This window comes from Mustela nigripes, chromosome 3 (assembly GCF_022355385.1).
Source record: "Mustela nigripes isolate SB6536 chromosome 3, MUSNIG.SB6536, whole genome shotgun sequence".
NCBI lineage: Eukaryota > Metazoa > Chordata > Mammalia > Carnivora > Mustelidae > Mustela > Mustela nigripes.
This window is the reverse complement of record NC_081559.1, coordinates 15,586,741-15,601,505: the sequence shown is the minus strand read 5'-3', so window position 1 is coordinate 15,601,505 and position 14,765 is coordinate 15,586,741. Positions and strand designations below refer to the sequence as shown.

Sequence of the window (14,765 nt, the reverse complement as noted above, 5' to 3'; positions counted from 1 at the left end):
AAGCAGTTGTTTCCCTCTCCATTGTGTTATCCTTAGTGTGAGTCTATAATCTTCATGCTCATAAGATGGCTGCTGCCCACTCAACATCACAACTGTATCCCAGGCCAGAAAACAAGGAATGAATAAAGGGTAAATAACGAGTGAGCTGAGCTTGTCACTTTCTCCCTCCCTCACTTCCACTCTACCTCTATCCCTTCTTCTGTCCCTCTCTCTCTCTCTCTCTTTTTATAGGGAAAAATCACAATCTCAACATTGGATTCCACATGTTGTGTTTTGACTCCTCCTGTTTCCTTGGTATTAACCAATGAAGTGTCAAATAACTTCTGGGAACTGTGCAAAACATGGAATGCTTCAGAGATATGAATGTCATCCTTATGCAAGAACATGCTAATCTCTATATCATTTCAATTTTAGTTTATGTGCTGCTAAAGCAAGCACAAGCTTCACTTCTTAAAATCTGCCTGACTCTAAAGTCCGTTAAGTTTTTAAGGCTTGGCTTCCTCATCTGATAAGTGAGGATGATAAAACTTCTTCAGAGGGATTCTGTGAGAGGGAAATGAGTCCATACACATAAAAAACACATAGTAGAATATCTGACCCATGGCAAGTATTTGACCAATGTTAACTAATATTACTATTGTTATGAATCAAGTTCTGGATTCAAATTAGGTAGTTGCCATTTTCTCAGGCAAGTTGCTAAAATCTGTGATGCTCAGTTTGATACTTTGGAAAATGGTTAATGGGTCACATTAGAGATGGGGAGTATGTAAATTACCCATTAAATTAAAATGACTGCTAAATAGTAGGAATGGTAAGCACTACTGATTCTCTGTCAATATCCATTCCCCTTTTTCCTTCCTGTCAAAATTTCTTTTTGTTCAGGATGGTGAACAAAATTATTCCCTTTCCCAACTCCCTTGCAGCAACAGGATGACAAATTTTGGCCTATGTAATATAAATGAATTTCCCTGGAAAGAGCTTTCTTTCTTGAATAAAAACATTATTTTTTGAAAGGCCTGTGTTCTCTCTCCTTCCCCATTGTATGCTTGGAGGTGCTGAAGCCATATTGAAAATGTGGGGACCAGGTCCACAAACTAATGATGACAGGCAGATAGACTTTGGGTCATTGATAGCTTCATTGATGCCTTGCACAACTTTAGATTGCCCAACTCGAGGTGGACTACACCTAGGAAAAAAAACTTAGTGGTTTAAGCCAATATTTCTTGAGCTTTATTTCATGTGCAGCCAAGCAATCCATGGAGACATAAGTTTTTGCCACATGGAAATTGTATTAATAAGCATGACTACCACCATCATCATCATCATCATCATTATCTCTATTTATGACATGGCCTGAGGATGTCCAATCTATGTTCTATTTTTTTTTTTTTTTAAAGAGTGGGGAGAGAGGGTACAGAGGTGTAGAGGGAGAGGGGAAGAGGGAATCTTAAGCAGGGTCCACGCCCAGTGCTCACCTGACCTGGGCCTCAATCTCATGACTCTGAGATCATGATTTGAGCTGAAATCAAAAGTTGGATACTTAACAACTGAGCCATCCAATCACCACCTGCCCACAGTGTCTTCTATTCTTATGAGTAAATAACAAAAGTTTTGATGATGGCCCTATGGAAAAAACAGTCTACAGGAAGTATTGATCAAAACTCCAGAGAAATGAAGACCCTGGAGGGAACTGGAGATATCTTAACTGCTTCTGGGACTTGGGGCAAGGACCAAGAAACTGTCAGATCAAACCATAGAGGTCCGAAGGAACTGCTAGCCCAGAGGAGCCCTATGCATGCATTGAATCCCACTGAAGCCCTCTGAGTCTATAGCCTGGAGATCTATGAGTTTATCACCTCTTAATTGCCTACAGAGTGACATTACAAATATCTGGGACAGGGTTAAAGAGAAATCAATGTTGAGTGAAGGGCAATATTGCAAAAGTTACTTTGTGGATAATGGGAACCACCAAAAATTAGAGAAGAATCTGGCACACAACCTTTTTACCAGTTAATATTGAAAGTAAATCTCTGACCAAATCTAGCCACACGTAAGGATGCATATTAAACATTCATTAAGAAGTAGACACAAAATAGCTTATCTAACATAGAAGTCTATGGTCTGATATAGTAGATAATCAGGCCAGCAGTGGATTGAGGGTTGAGTCAGCGCCTCGACACAGGATAAGCTAGGAAACAATATCCCTAATGGTACAGACCACCAGGTTTTCTCGGTTCTTACTGTGTTTACAGGCAAGGAAAGTCTCTACAATATTTTTTTGCAATCCATGTATCTTTAATATCTCCATTTCTACCAATTTCACCCATTTCTAACATCCCTAATGCTAATTGACACACGTTAATTTTACCAATGGGAAGCCATTTCTAAAAAATTATGCTAATTAAGGATATTCTGGTAGTGTTTTTAGAAGACTAAGATAGCTTAATTTTTGCTAGAATGCACCTCTGGAGGCCAGTTAGATTAGTTGATTAGAAGATTAGCTGTTGACACCTAGGGAGTGAATTGTTAGGGCAAATGACCACCCTTATGCATAGCTTAATCTAACTGACATACACATATACTTCCTATAAAATGTAGTGGGTAGTGTAGTACACTCTATTAAGTAGCCCATGCAATTAATAAAGGGCAAAATAAGAACTAGATTGCACTCTTCAACTCCCAAATTTGAAAGTTTTACCACTATAATATCCCGACTTGGCAATAATCCTACAACTAGTCCAGACTTGCTGCCTAAGAGGTAACCTTCTCTAAATCATCCTATTAGTATCAAAAGTGTTCCCACTTGAAATAACAAATTTAGCTGCTGATAAGAATCTGGAAGCATCATGCAAATGGATACAACAGGATTAAAAAACAGCATTAAATTATGAAAGTTTGGATTTACAAGAGTCAAATGTAAATAACAAATAGTCATTTATCAGAAAATTAATAGAAAACATAATAAATGTTGAATGAGAAGTTCAAAGCAAACCTTGTTTGCTATCATCTCTCCTATATTTTGACCCTGTCATGTCATGCCATGTTTGCAAGACCTGCTCCGATTTTAGAACTATTTATGTTCATCTCTTTGATAATTTCTTTGGTTAGTAGTCAGTATCCATTCCATGACTTCTAATCTGGTTTTATGCAGGATAATTGTTTATGGAAAAGCAATGATAGGGTTCCCATATGTGATCCTTGGTTTATACTCCCAAAGAAGCTAAGACAGATTCTGCTATGGAAATTCAGTAGTCAACTGCAGAAATAAAGAGGGTCAACAGCTACCATTTTCCTGCTTCTCCAAAGGCTTGGCTCACTGCTCCACTCAACATGGAGGAGAAGCCTTCTGCTTCCTACACTTGCTTTATGGCTTTATGTAAATGTGTTCAGTGCACTTTGGCTGCTCTTCTGAAGGAAAATTGTTCTCAACTGCTCTTTTGTTTGTTCAGTCATTGTAGAGGTGAAGGCTAGAGATTGCCAATACAACAGATCGAGAAGATCTCATTTTATGGGAGAGTGTGTTTCAGTAAGAATGAACACTGACGGAAGCCAAAACTATGATGAAATTGTTAGACATCTTGAGGGAGTGATGAGGGATGGGTAAAACTAATTTCCACCTAGAGATGCTGGTACTTTTTCCCTCTAAAACAATGGTATATTGATAATACACTTCATCTGTGAAACAAGGGTATTTTTTTAACCTCCTTCATAGAAATGACAACATAAAAGCTCTTATAAAAGGCTGCGTTTGACCTAAGTGTTAAGTCCGTTCTTAATGATAATCTACTGAAGTCTTTATTGCTTGGTCTTCTGGGAATTAAAAACCACTGGGCTTTCCCTGAAACGCTCCACTAGGAAAAACATGTGGTTCCTATATTCTGTTCAATTACACTTCCTGGAAGGGAGGAGGCTGGGAAATAGAGTACAAAGTTCATAAACAACCACCACCACAACGAAACAACTAATAGGTAAATGGGTTAAACGGTTAAGTGGTGATTCATCTGAGTATCAGCCCTTCCTCTGTTAAACCTAGTATCAAAGGATGAATGCCATGATAAGGAGTTCAAAAGCACCCTCAGCTTGAAACAGCTTTGGAAAAACCAAGCTGGTTTAACTGATATAATTATTGTGGATTCATTGAAGTCTGAACAGCAAAGTATTTAAAGCACTGTCAGGAAACATTAAATCTCCCTTCTGAGACTAGGATTGAAAAAGATAGGACAGCTCATTTTTTACATTAAAGCAGGATTGGACCTGATTAGTATTTGAAATATTTCTTTCCCAATTTTGGGCAGCATTAGATTTTGGCTAGTGAAATATAAATGAACATCAATTGTACATGACAGCTGCTGATCCAAACCACTTAAAATTCCCCGGATGTCCTTTTCTCTCTTAGACTGGCTGCCAGAGTCTCATCATCAAAGCCAGAGGTGGAGCCCCGCCTCGGCTGTGAAGGGTTAGAAAGATAGCTGTTTGTTTCGTGTGGACATGAATCACTAGCGGGGCCATTACAACATTTTAAGGTAGGTCACACTACTCCAAGTCACTCAGCATTATGCTCAGAGACCAGGGAGCTCAGAGACTTGTTGCTTTTTGTTTCCGTGGACATCAAATCCAATGCATCACCACCTCCTCCTGCTACTGGTTGTGACCCGAGAGTTTAAGAGAAGCATGCAAGCACCGAGTGTTAAAGCCACAGTAATAAAGATTTTACCTCGTAAATATTTTTGCTCGTGATTTGGAGACTGGGGGGAAGATAAAGATATTAACTTTCCTTCAGTTGTCCTTGGAGGGAAATTTAATCATGGTTAGTCCTTGGCCATCATAATGGGTTCATTGAAGCAACTTTCCAGGCCAAAATAAATAGTTCATTATACACAAACTAATTCAAGAGATAAGGTTGATTTGGCTCCTTGGAATCAAGGTCCTTATCTTTCCATTAGTCTAGTTTAAAAATATGGTAACCAGGTTCACCTAAGACTCCAAGCTCTCTCCAACTCCCTCCTCCCCCCAATCCGACTTGATTTCAAGATCTTATCTGAAAGATCTATTAGAACAAAGAGCCCACTAATTAAGCAGCTAACCCCAAGACTATGCTGTTAGCCTGGGGGGACTTGTTTTATTCCATTAATTTGAGAGCTGCTACTTTATCTCCAGTGGTAATTGGTGCATTCAGTCTATCTCTACCCACTTCTATGGGAGGAAATACCACAATTTTCTCTAATTTGAACTCAATTTTATGCCAGAGTTTAGACCAGCTAGCCCCACATTTTTCTTTGTTAGTGATCTTGAAGAAGCACCCTTTACAGTGTTTTCAAAGACTGCTCATCTTTATCTATTACCCATGCAAATGTTCTGCGTTTAGCTAAGGCTGTAGCTGGTGGAACCCAGATGTTTAGCAGATTTTGGATTGATTCTGCTCTCCACAGCCCAGTCTGCTCTTTGCTATATGAATTGAGCAGGAAAGGTCACAGTGAATCAATCCCAGCCTGGGTTTGTAAAAACGTGAATAGAAGGTAGTCAGTCATGGTAGCTCCCTTTTGTGAGAAGGTTATTAAAGTTCACTGGAAAACAATTTCCCCAATCTCACATTTATAATTGAATACTGCTGTTGTGAGGTTTCAATGAGATGAAGTATGTGAAAGTGCTTTGTAAACTCTGTAAAATAAAAAGTCTTGAGAGAAGAGCTGCCCAGCTATTCACTATGGTTTATACTGAAGAACAGGATTATGGGGCAGAGGACGGATGCACGTCACTGTCTCATTCATATGCTTCTCTAATGTTTGAATCTCTAATATCAAAAGCTACAAATATGTATAACTTGTAAAACTGGCAAACTCAGTAAGAACTTTTTTTTTTTTTTTTGGAGTGTTTTCCACAGGGAAGAATGGAAAAACAGTCTATACCTTGCCATTAAAATTCACCTTTCAAATACCTAAAACAGGAGTAATTATCAATTGTTTTTGAATATCACATATAGAGTCAAGAATAGGAAAAATGAGGCTAGCATTTTCTGAAATCATAACATACTCTGTAGGTATAATTTGAAGATTGCTTTTTAAGAATGTTGAAATGCCTTATTTTGCTATTTTTGTGGTAAAGCAACACAGCCATGAGTATTCCAGGGAAGGTATTTGTGAATGGAATATGAGGACATTATAGGTCACCAAGAAAATAGTCCTGCACAAGATTCAGTATAAATAAGATGGGGACCGATCTAGAAACTGAAACCTTATGCACAGGAAGGAGCCTAAGGGGATCCCTTTATGAAGGGGACAATACCCCACCTTTCGTGTCTTCTTCAAGTCCTCACTCTGCTGTTCTGTCTCCTTCAGTGGTCTCAACCTTGTCCCCAGATATCCAGGCCTCCTTCTGTAGATCTGAGTTCCGGCTCCAGCTCTGACATTTATTAGCTTTTTAAGGCCAGATCCATGCTTGAAGCTTATTAAACCTCCCGTGGTGAAGGGAGGTCTGTGAGGATCAAATGAGATTGGAAACAAAAGCAACCCAGAGAGTCCATATCCACAAACAAAGGTAAGATGGAATTTTATTTATTTACTTTCCATACTACCTTGTCCTTGTCAACTTCTGTGCAACTGAAGTTCTGTTGCCTCAGGACTTTGTTTTCTGTAGCTAATCTGATTAAGTAAACTCTGCTCAAGTGTTAGGAAGTGCTAATGAGTTAACTTAGTACCCTTCTCAGGTAATATATTTACGTTTGGAAGGAACTAAAAGGAGCTTTTTCTGTTTATATATGGGAAGGGGAGGAGGTAGGAAATGTGTCTACCCTCAGTGCCTTCCCCCTGCGTCAGATGCGCTGATGGGAGCTCCGTATTCATTGTTTTTAAAATCCACACAATGGCCTTATAAGGTGTGTATGAACGCAAGATTTCATAACAAACAGTGACTATGTCTAAGTGGATCAATTCATTAGGGAAAATTTAAGGTTATAATGCGATCACAGCGGGAACAGGCATCGTGATTTGGAACTTGAGTCTTAGGAAAAAAGCTGTTGCTTGAAGTTCAACTGCATTATTTAGTGCTTTGTTTATCTTAATAATGGGTAATCAGGATTCTAAGAATGTGTATGCAACTCAAGGCTAATGATCGTGCTGGAGGGGATAAGAAAAGGAAGATTTCTTCTACGTAAAAAATCCCAAAAGAAATAATACAGTGAACCTCCCCACATGGCAGATCCGATATAGATTCAGTGTTTATCAAGATTTCCCCTCATTTGTCTCATCTATCCCTTCCTTCCCATTCTGAAATGTATTAAAGCAAATCAATGACTTTGTGGTATTTCATCCCAACAAAACAATGATGAAACATGATAATTTTTCTTTGAAGATCTTTCCCTCATTGAACATGGCTGATTACTCTGAAATATAGTTCAAACCGGAGAGTTAGGCTCAATGCTTAAATTTTCCCCACTAATTGCCAATTATCATGGTTAAGTATTGTATACTGGTTACCTCCAGGAATGACAAAGGAGATTGTGTGTGTCTGTGTGTTTCTTTTTCATTTTGCTTTGATTGCTTTGGCCAACCCCCTTTATGGATGTAAGAGGTTTTTGTGTATTCAGTGTTGTAGAAGATGTTGTTACTGCCCTACTTATACCTACCTCAACATTCATCATTCCTGAAGATGGCAAGCACCTGCAACTCTCCACCTGAGACTTTTATCTCATCTTATGCACAGGACAGGTGGGAAATATCAGAGAATTGACATGCTAGGAGTATCTCTCAGTTAGTGGTAGAAGACAAGTCTGAGGTGTGTTCCACACTGTTTTCCAGGGGTCCCAGCAGAATTGAACCTCTCTGCTCTCCACGAGGACCTGCATATTCGCATATCTTATATTGTCTTTTATCTCTTTACAGTTTTGCTTCCCCACTCTGTGATTCCTCTCCCTTAAAATCATTCCTCATAAACCATATGCACTCAAATCTTTTCAGCTTCTCCTTCTGGGAGCCTGCAACCTAAGAAACTTGCTACCAAGCATAGCTATAAGGAGCAGACATTCAGAGTGAGATAGATAGTAATGGGATAAATGGTGTAAGCCCCATTATTGAAAAGTGGGGCAGTGATTGTCTCTAGCATGGCATATCATAGATTTCATTAGATTCGGTTAATCATTAGATTTCACCTATAGAGGTTTCAGAGGGAGAATGTGTGGAAGGGGATGTATGGGCTTCTGCAATAGCTCCAATACTTAAAAGATATAGATCCTGGGAAAGTATGAAGATTGGAGAATTAGTTGGTTGTTGTTAACATCCACAGGAAAAAAGGAAATAAAGGAGGTTGTTAAATTCATGGGGAGCGTAGACAGCATAACCTCTCAACCTGTTGAATCACTGTGTGGTACACCTGAAACTAATGAAACATTGTGTGTCAACTACATTTCAACAGCAACAAAAATCTATCAGCTCAGGGCATGGTATGAAAACCAGAATGCCTCAGTGTGGTGTTTAGACACCTTCATCTCCTGTTTTCGGAAGGCTATACCAATAATCAAACCCAAAACATAAATGTAAGAGTGGTGGAACTTCACAGAGACTGAATTCACAGCCTCAGCATCTCTGACACTAAAATCAAGACTCTGAAACCTAGGATGAGGACTTGCCAGTGGATGTGCTTGTGCACTGTGTACCTCAGAATCCTCTGATTCTTGGACAGCAGGGGTAATCCTCTCACCTTGGCTAAAAGAAAAATTGTCCAGTCTTTTCTGAAGATTCTATAAAATCTTTACTAAGATGGATGACCTCAAGATGTATTTGTCTTCCTAAGATATCTGCTCCTTCCCAAATTCCTTCATTGGTTCTACATCTGTGTTGTTCAACTCAATAGCCGCTGGCCACACACAACTACAAATCAGCTAAAAACAAAACAAAACAAAACAAAATGAATAATTCCTTTTCTTAGTCACACTAGCCATATTTCAGGTTCTTAATAACTACATGTGGCTAGTGGCTATCATGGAGAGTGTACAATATATATTTCTATCATCAGAGGAAGGTCTGTTGGACGGAACTAATCTAGATCAGGAATTGGTAAGCCTTCTTTTAAAGGGTGAGATAATAAATATTTTAGGCTTTTTAGGCCTATTTTTTCTTTCTATTAATCAACCCTGACACTGTAGCATGAAAGCAGCCATAGACAATATACAGATGAGTATGATTGCATTCCTTAACTTTACCACCATTTTACAAGAGTGTCCAGCCCATGGACCCTAGCTCATCAACCCCCATCTATAATAAAAACTAGGGTCAGGTCTTAGTGTGGTGCAAGTAGGAAGCACTGTCCATGCTATGGAAAGAAAAAGAATTGTTCACCAAAAGGCTTATGTACACTAATAAGTTTCAGGACAACATGTCTAGGAACGTAATTTGAGGTTGCTCAGAGGGGATGAATATAAGGTTTGATAGGGAAGAGTATATTGATATGAGTGCTGGCAAGACTTAACTTCCTGGAAAGGACTTCTGGAGTCCAGCCTAATATACTACAGGAAAGGCAACTTAACTCTCAAGCCTCCCATTTTCTGGAGGCCTCTAGTAAATGAAGTGAAGATGCCAGAACCATCTTGGCAGAGTATTAAGGAAAGGGTCAAACGAATCAGAGATGTGGCTATGTTTGAGTGGATTTATTATGAAATATAAAAAGAAAAAGACCCAGCTGTCTGTGTTTTTCAGAGGTCTCAGAAGTTATTCTTTAACTAAAGCAAAAAGGAATCTGATAACTAATGGTGGTTATCATTTGTGGGCCAGGGATGGAATGGATGGTTGTTACAGGCCAGGGATACTCAACATCGATGGGGATGATGAGCTTCTGGCATACAAGAGGCCAGGTGGCAGCATTTAACCATCAGAAGTAAGGTGAATGTATTTTCAATTATGGGTGTATGGATGGAATGACAATGACAACGAGGAGCCCATGACCCACAGGAATCTGTGAAGATATCTAATAGACCATAGTCTTCCTAGGGGCAAGGAAGTTGACCAGCTGATGATTGTGTTGCTTGACATATACAACATAAAAAAATCAATAGTGGGAGAGAAGAAAGCTGATGTCAAGCACTGTGTTGGAAAATCATAATTCCTTACACTGTTCTCAGACCCAGAGTTAATGGAAGGGGAGTCTATTTCCCTTGGAAGGAAATGTGCGGTGATGTCTGAAGAAGTATGGGCTGTAGCTATTTTCCCAATCCATCTCCAGGGGACTTAGGGTCCTTTACTGGATAATCATACACTTACCGAAAATGGCTCTTTCAAGGGCTGTTTGGTGATGGATCATAGGTGATACTGGAATCAAAATTCCAAAAGATGTTATGGAAGCCATAAATGGAGTCCTGTCCCAGGTCCATCTTACAGTCAATACAATGGATCTGCAGATCATCCAACGATGATTTTCTTAGCTCTAAGTGCATCATTAGGATGGTTTTACCCAGAAGCTGACAGAACCTTCACCTTTGTTACTTGACTGTAGACTGTTATAATTGGGGAAGTTTGTGGAAACATGATAGGCAGAACAATGGCTATTCAAAGATGTCCATGTCCTACTCCTGAACCTATATGTTAGGTTACATGGAAAAGGGTGATTAAAGTTGTAGATGGAACTCAGGCTGCTAATCAGCTGAGCTGGAGAGATTATTCTGGATTATCTGGGAGGCCCAGTGTAATCACAAGAGTCCTTATAAATGAAAGAGAGAATGCAGAAGAGGAAGTAAGAGTCAAAGAGAGATTTGAAGATGCTATGATGATTTTTGAAGGTGGAAGAAGAGATTACAAGCAAGGAAAGCAGGAAGCTCCTAGAAAGAGGAAAAGTCAAGGTAACAAATTCTCCTCTAGATTTTTTTAGAATGAACATAGTTCTTCCAACACCTCAATTTTATCTCAGTGAGACTTATTTTGGACTTTGGACTTTCAGAACTGTATGATAATAAATTTGTGTTGTTTTAAGCACTAGATTTGTGGTAATTTGTTATAGCAGCAATAGAAAACTAATACAGGAAGCTGTTAGGTCTGCACCACTATTCTCCACCCCTGCACGGAATTAAAATTAAAACAAGAGCACATCCTGGATGAATGGCAGACAAGTGTCACTCTCAAAGACAAACAGGGTGCTAAGGTAGTACACCCTATTCTCTTTTGATTCACTGTACAGTCCTTGAAAAATCAGTTGGATCATGGCAGAGAAGGCTGAACTACCATAAATTAAATAAGTGGAAACCCCAGTTGTAGCTGCTATGCTAAATGTGGCATCTTTATTAAAACAGATAAATATAGAGGATGCCTGGGTGGCTCAGTTGTTAAGTGTCTCCCTTTGGTTTGGGTCATGATCCTAGGGTCCTGAGATGGAGTCCCACATCCGGCTCCCTGCTTGGCAGGGAGTCTGCTTCTCCCTCTGTTCTTGCTCTCTCTCTCTCTCAAATAAATATAAAATCTTTAAAACAAACAAACAAACAAACAAACAGGCAAAAAGATAAAGAGACCCCCTGGCACCTGATATGCAGTTCTTCATCAGGTGAATGTGTTCTTTTCAATCCCCATCAGGAAAGAGGATCAAAAGAAGTTCAAATTCATCTGGCAATAACAGTTATGTTATATAAATACATAAATACAGTTATGTTCTAGGATTATAATACCTTCCAAGTCTTGATAGTCTTGATATTCCAAAGCACATGTTGTTGATTCCACATATTAGTGATACCATGCTAACTAGACCTGTTGAGCAGGAAATGGCAAGTACTCTGATTACCTTAAAACAAACTTGCACAGTAGGAAGAGAGAGATCTTATGTAGATTCGAAGACCTATCACATTGGTGATGTTTTTAGCAGTCTAGTTGTCTGAGATGTAGAAAGACATCCCCTCCAACAGAAAAGACAAGTTGTTGTACTTGAACCTCCTACTATGAAGAAAGTGATGTATTTTAGAATCTTCTGTTTTAATTTTTTCATACAGAAAAAAATATAAATCTAAGTGTACAGCTTAGTTATATGTATGGAGAGAGAGAGAGAGAGAGAGAAAGAGAGAGCATGAGAGAAAGACAGAGAGGGAAAGAGAGAGACATCTCAAATAATCATGACCCAGATCAAAATATTGCTCAAATCAAGAATATTCTTATTGTTCCAGAATATTTTCTTTTGCCATTTCCAATCAATACTTTCCTCAAAGGTAATAATTATTCTGACTTCATCACCATAGATTAACTTGACCTCTTTTTCACTTCATTTGAAAAGAATCATAGTGTATATAATTTTGTGTTTTGCTTATTCTGCTTAACAGATTAATTTTGAAATTTATCTGGGTGGTTTTGTTTCAGTAATTGGTTCTTTTTTCTTGTGGCATGGTATTCCATTATATAGATACACCAAAATAGGTTTATCTATTCTTTTGTTCATGAATGTTTAGGCTGCTTCCACTTCGGGTACATTATCAATGAAGCTTTTTTGAACATTCTTGAATAAGTCTTTTTGTGGACATATACACTCACTTATTTGGGGCATATAACAAAGAATAAAATTGCCAGTCACAAGGTGGATACACTTTTAACTTTCTTAAAAGCTGTCAGAATTTTTCCAAAGTGGTTGTACCATTTCCTTTAAAGATTTTATTTATTTATTTATTTGAAAGAGAGAGAGAGCATGAGCAGGGGGAAGAGGGGAGGGTGGGGATAAGGAGGGGGAAAGGATCTCAGACAAACCCCTGGATGAGCACAAAGTCCAACCTGGGGCTCTATCTCCATACTCTTACCATACGATCCAGGAATTGTTTCTTAGTATTCACCCAAATTAGTGGAAAACTTATGTACCTATAAAAATCTCTAGATGACTATACCATCTTTCTTCATTATTGCCAACATCATATGAGAGTTTCAGTTGCTCTACAACCTTATCTATACTTGATTTTGTCAATTGTGTGAAAATTTTAATTCTTCTTGTATTTGTGGAATACCATTCCATTGCAGTTTTCAGTTTCAGTTCCATGTTGATAGTGATGTTGTTTATCTTGGCCACTTGGGTATCTGCTTTTGTGAAGTGCCTAGTAAGTGTTTTGTCCACTATCTTACTGAATATTTGTTTTTTTCTTATCGATATGTAGTTCTTTGTATATTATTGGTATGAATTCTTTGTTAAATATATGTATTGCAAATACTTTCTCATAGTCTTGGGTTGCCATTTTTTACTTTCTTAAACACTTCTTTTGATTAGAAGTTTTTAGTTTTGATGAAGTTCAATTATTTTTTTTTCTTTTATAGTTAGTGCTTTTTGCATTCTGCCCAAGAAATCTTCCTTCACCCTAAGGTCACGATGCTATTTTCATATGTTTTCCTCTAGAAACTTTAGACCTTATGCCCTCCCATTTAGATCTATTATCTATGCCCAGTTAATTTATATGTGTAGTGTGAGTTAGCTGTCAAGGTTCACTTTGTCCCCATAGAGATAAGCAGTTACTACAGCATCATTTATTGAAAAGAACTTCCTTTCCTCCTTGAAAGGCATTGGGACCATTACTGAAAATCAAATAATTGAGTACATGTTGGTTCATTTCTGAACATTGTATTCTATTCCATCAATTTATTTATCTATGTGTATCTAAACACCATAGTCTATTAATCACAGTTTTATAATAAATCTTAAAATCTCACAGCATATATACTCCAAATTTCTTCATCTTCGGGATTGTCTTGACTGTTCTAAGTCCTTTGCATTTTCATATAAATTTTAAAATCAGCTTGTCAATGTACATAAGTAAACCTTGCTAGGATTTTGATAACATTGGCTAGGACATCAAATCCAATGTTAAATAAAAGTAGCACCAATGAAAACATTGCTTTGTTCTCAATTTTGTTAGATTTATTATTCAAAGTATTTTCCATTGCCCTAAAAATCCTCTGTGTTCTATCTATTCATTCATCATATTCCCCCTAAACTGTTGGCAACCATTGCTCTTTTTTTTTTTTTTTGACTCCATGATTTTTCGTTTTCCAAGATATATAGTTGAAATTATATAGTATGTAGTCTTTTCAAGTTAACTTCCTTCACTTAACATATGCATTGAATGTTTTTCCATGTGTTCTTATAGCTTAAGAATTCATTTCTTATTAGTACTGAATAATATTCCATTGTCTGGATGTCCCACAGTTTATGTATCCATTCACATACTGAGAACACCTTAGTGGCATATAAGTTTTGGCAATAATGAAGAAAGATGGTATAATCATCCAGAGATTTTTATAGGTACATAAGTTTTCTACTAATTTGGGTGAATACCAAGAAACAATTCCTGGATCGTATGGTAAGAGCGTTTATTTTTGAAAGGAACCACCAATGTGTCTTCCAAAGTGCCTGTAACTTTTGCTTTACCATCAGTAATGAATGAATGTTCCTGTTGTTTCACATCTTCACTGGCATTTGGTGTTGTCAGTGTTTTGGAGTTTGGTTCTAATTTCTGTGAAGAGTACAATGTCTTTGTCTAGGTTCTCTCTTTTTTTTTTAACATGTCCATGTCCAGTTGCTCTAGCATCATGTGTTGAAAAGAAGTCTAGGCATTGAGTGATAGATTGGCTAGTTTGGGCTTCTTTGTAGACAACACTCGATCCCTTGTAATCTCCAGACCCAGTTGTGGTTTTTTTTGTGGTTTTTGTTTTTTGTTTTTTGTTTTTGTTTTTGTTTTTGTATTGTTTTCATTTTTAGCTTGAAGTTCCCCTAGCTGCAAGGTGAAAATTTTATGCAGCTTTTGCCCAAAGAGACTCTTTCACCTACTGTTC

General features: G+C 37.9%; 1 non-coding gene across 1 annotated transcript; it reads right to left on the bottom strand.

Annotated features, from left to right (window-relative positions):
• Nucleotides 1-335: 335 nt before the first annotated feature.
• Nucleotides 336-438, bottom strand: LOC132014747 (U6 spliceosomal RNA). Its single transcript, XR_009403396.1, has one exon. It is a non-coding gene; the product is annotated as a U6 spliceosomal RNA (small nuclear RNA).
• Between the last annotated feature and the right edge of the window lie 14,327 nt (nucleotides 439-14,765).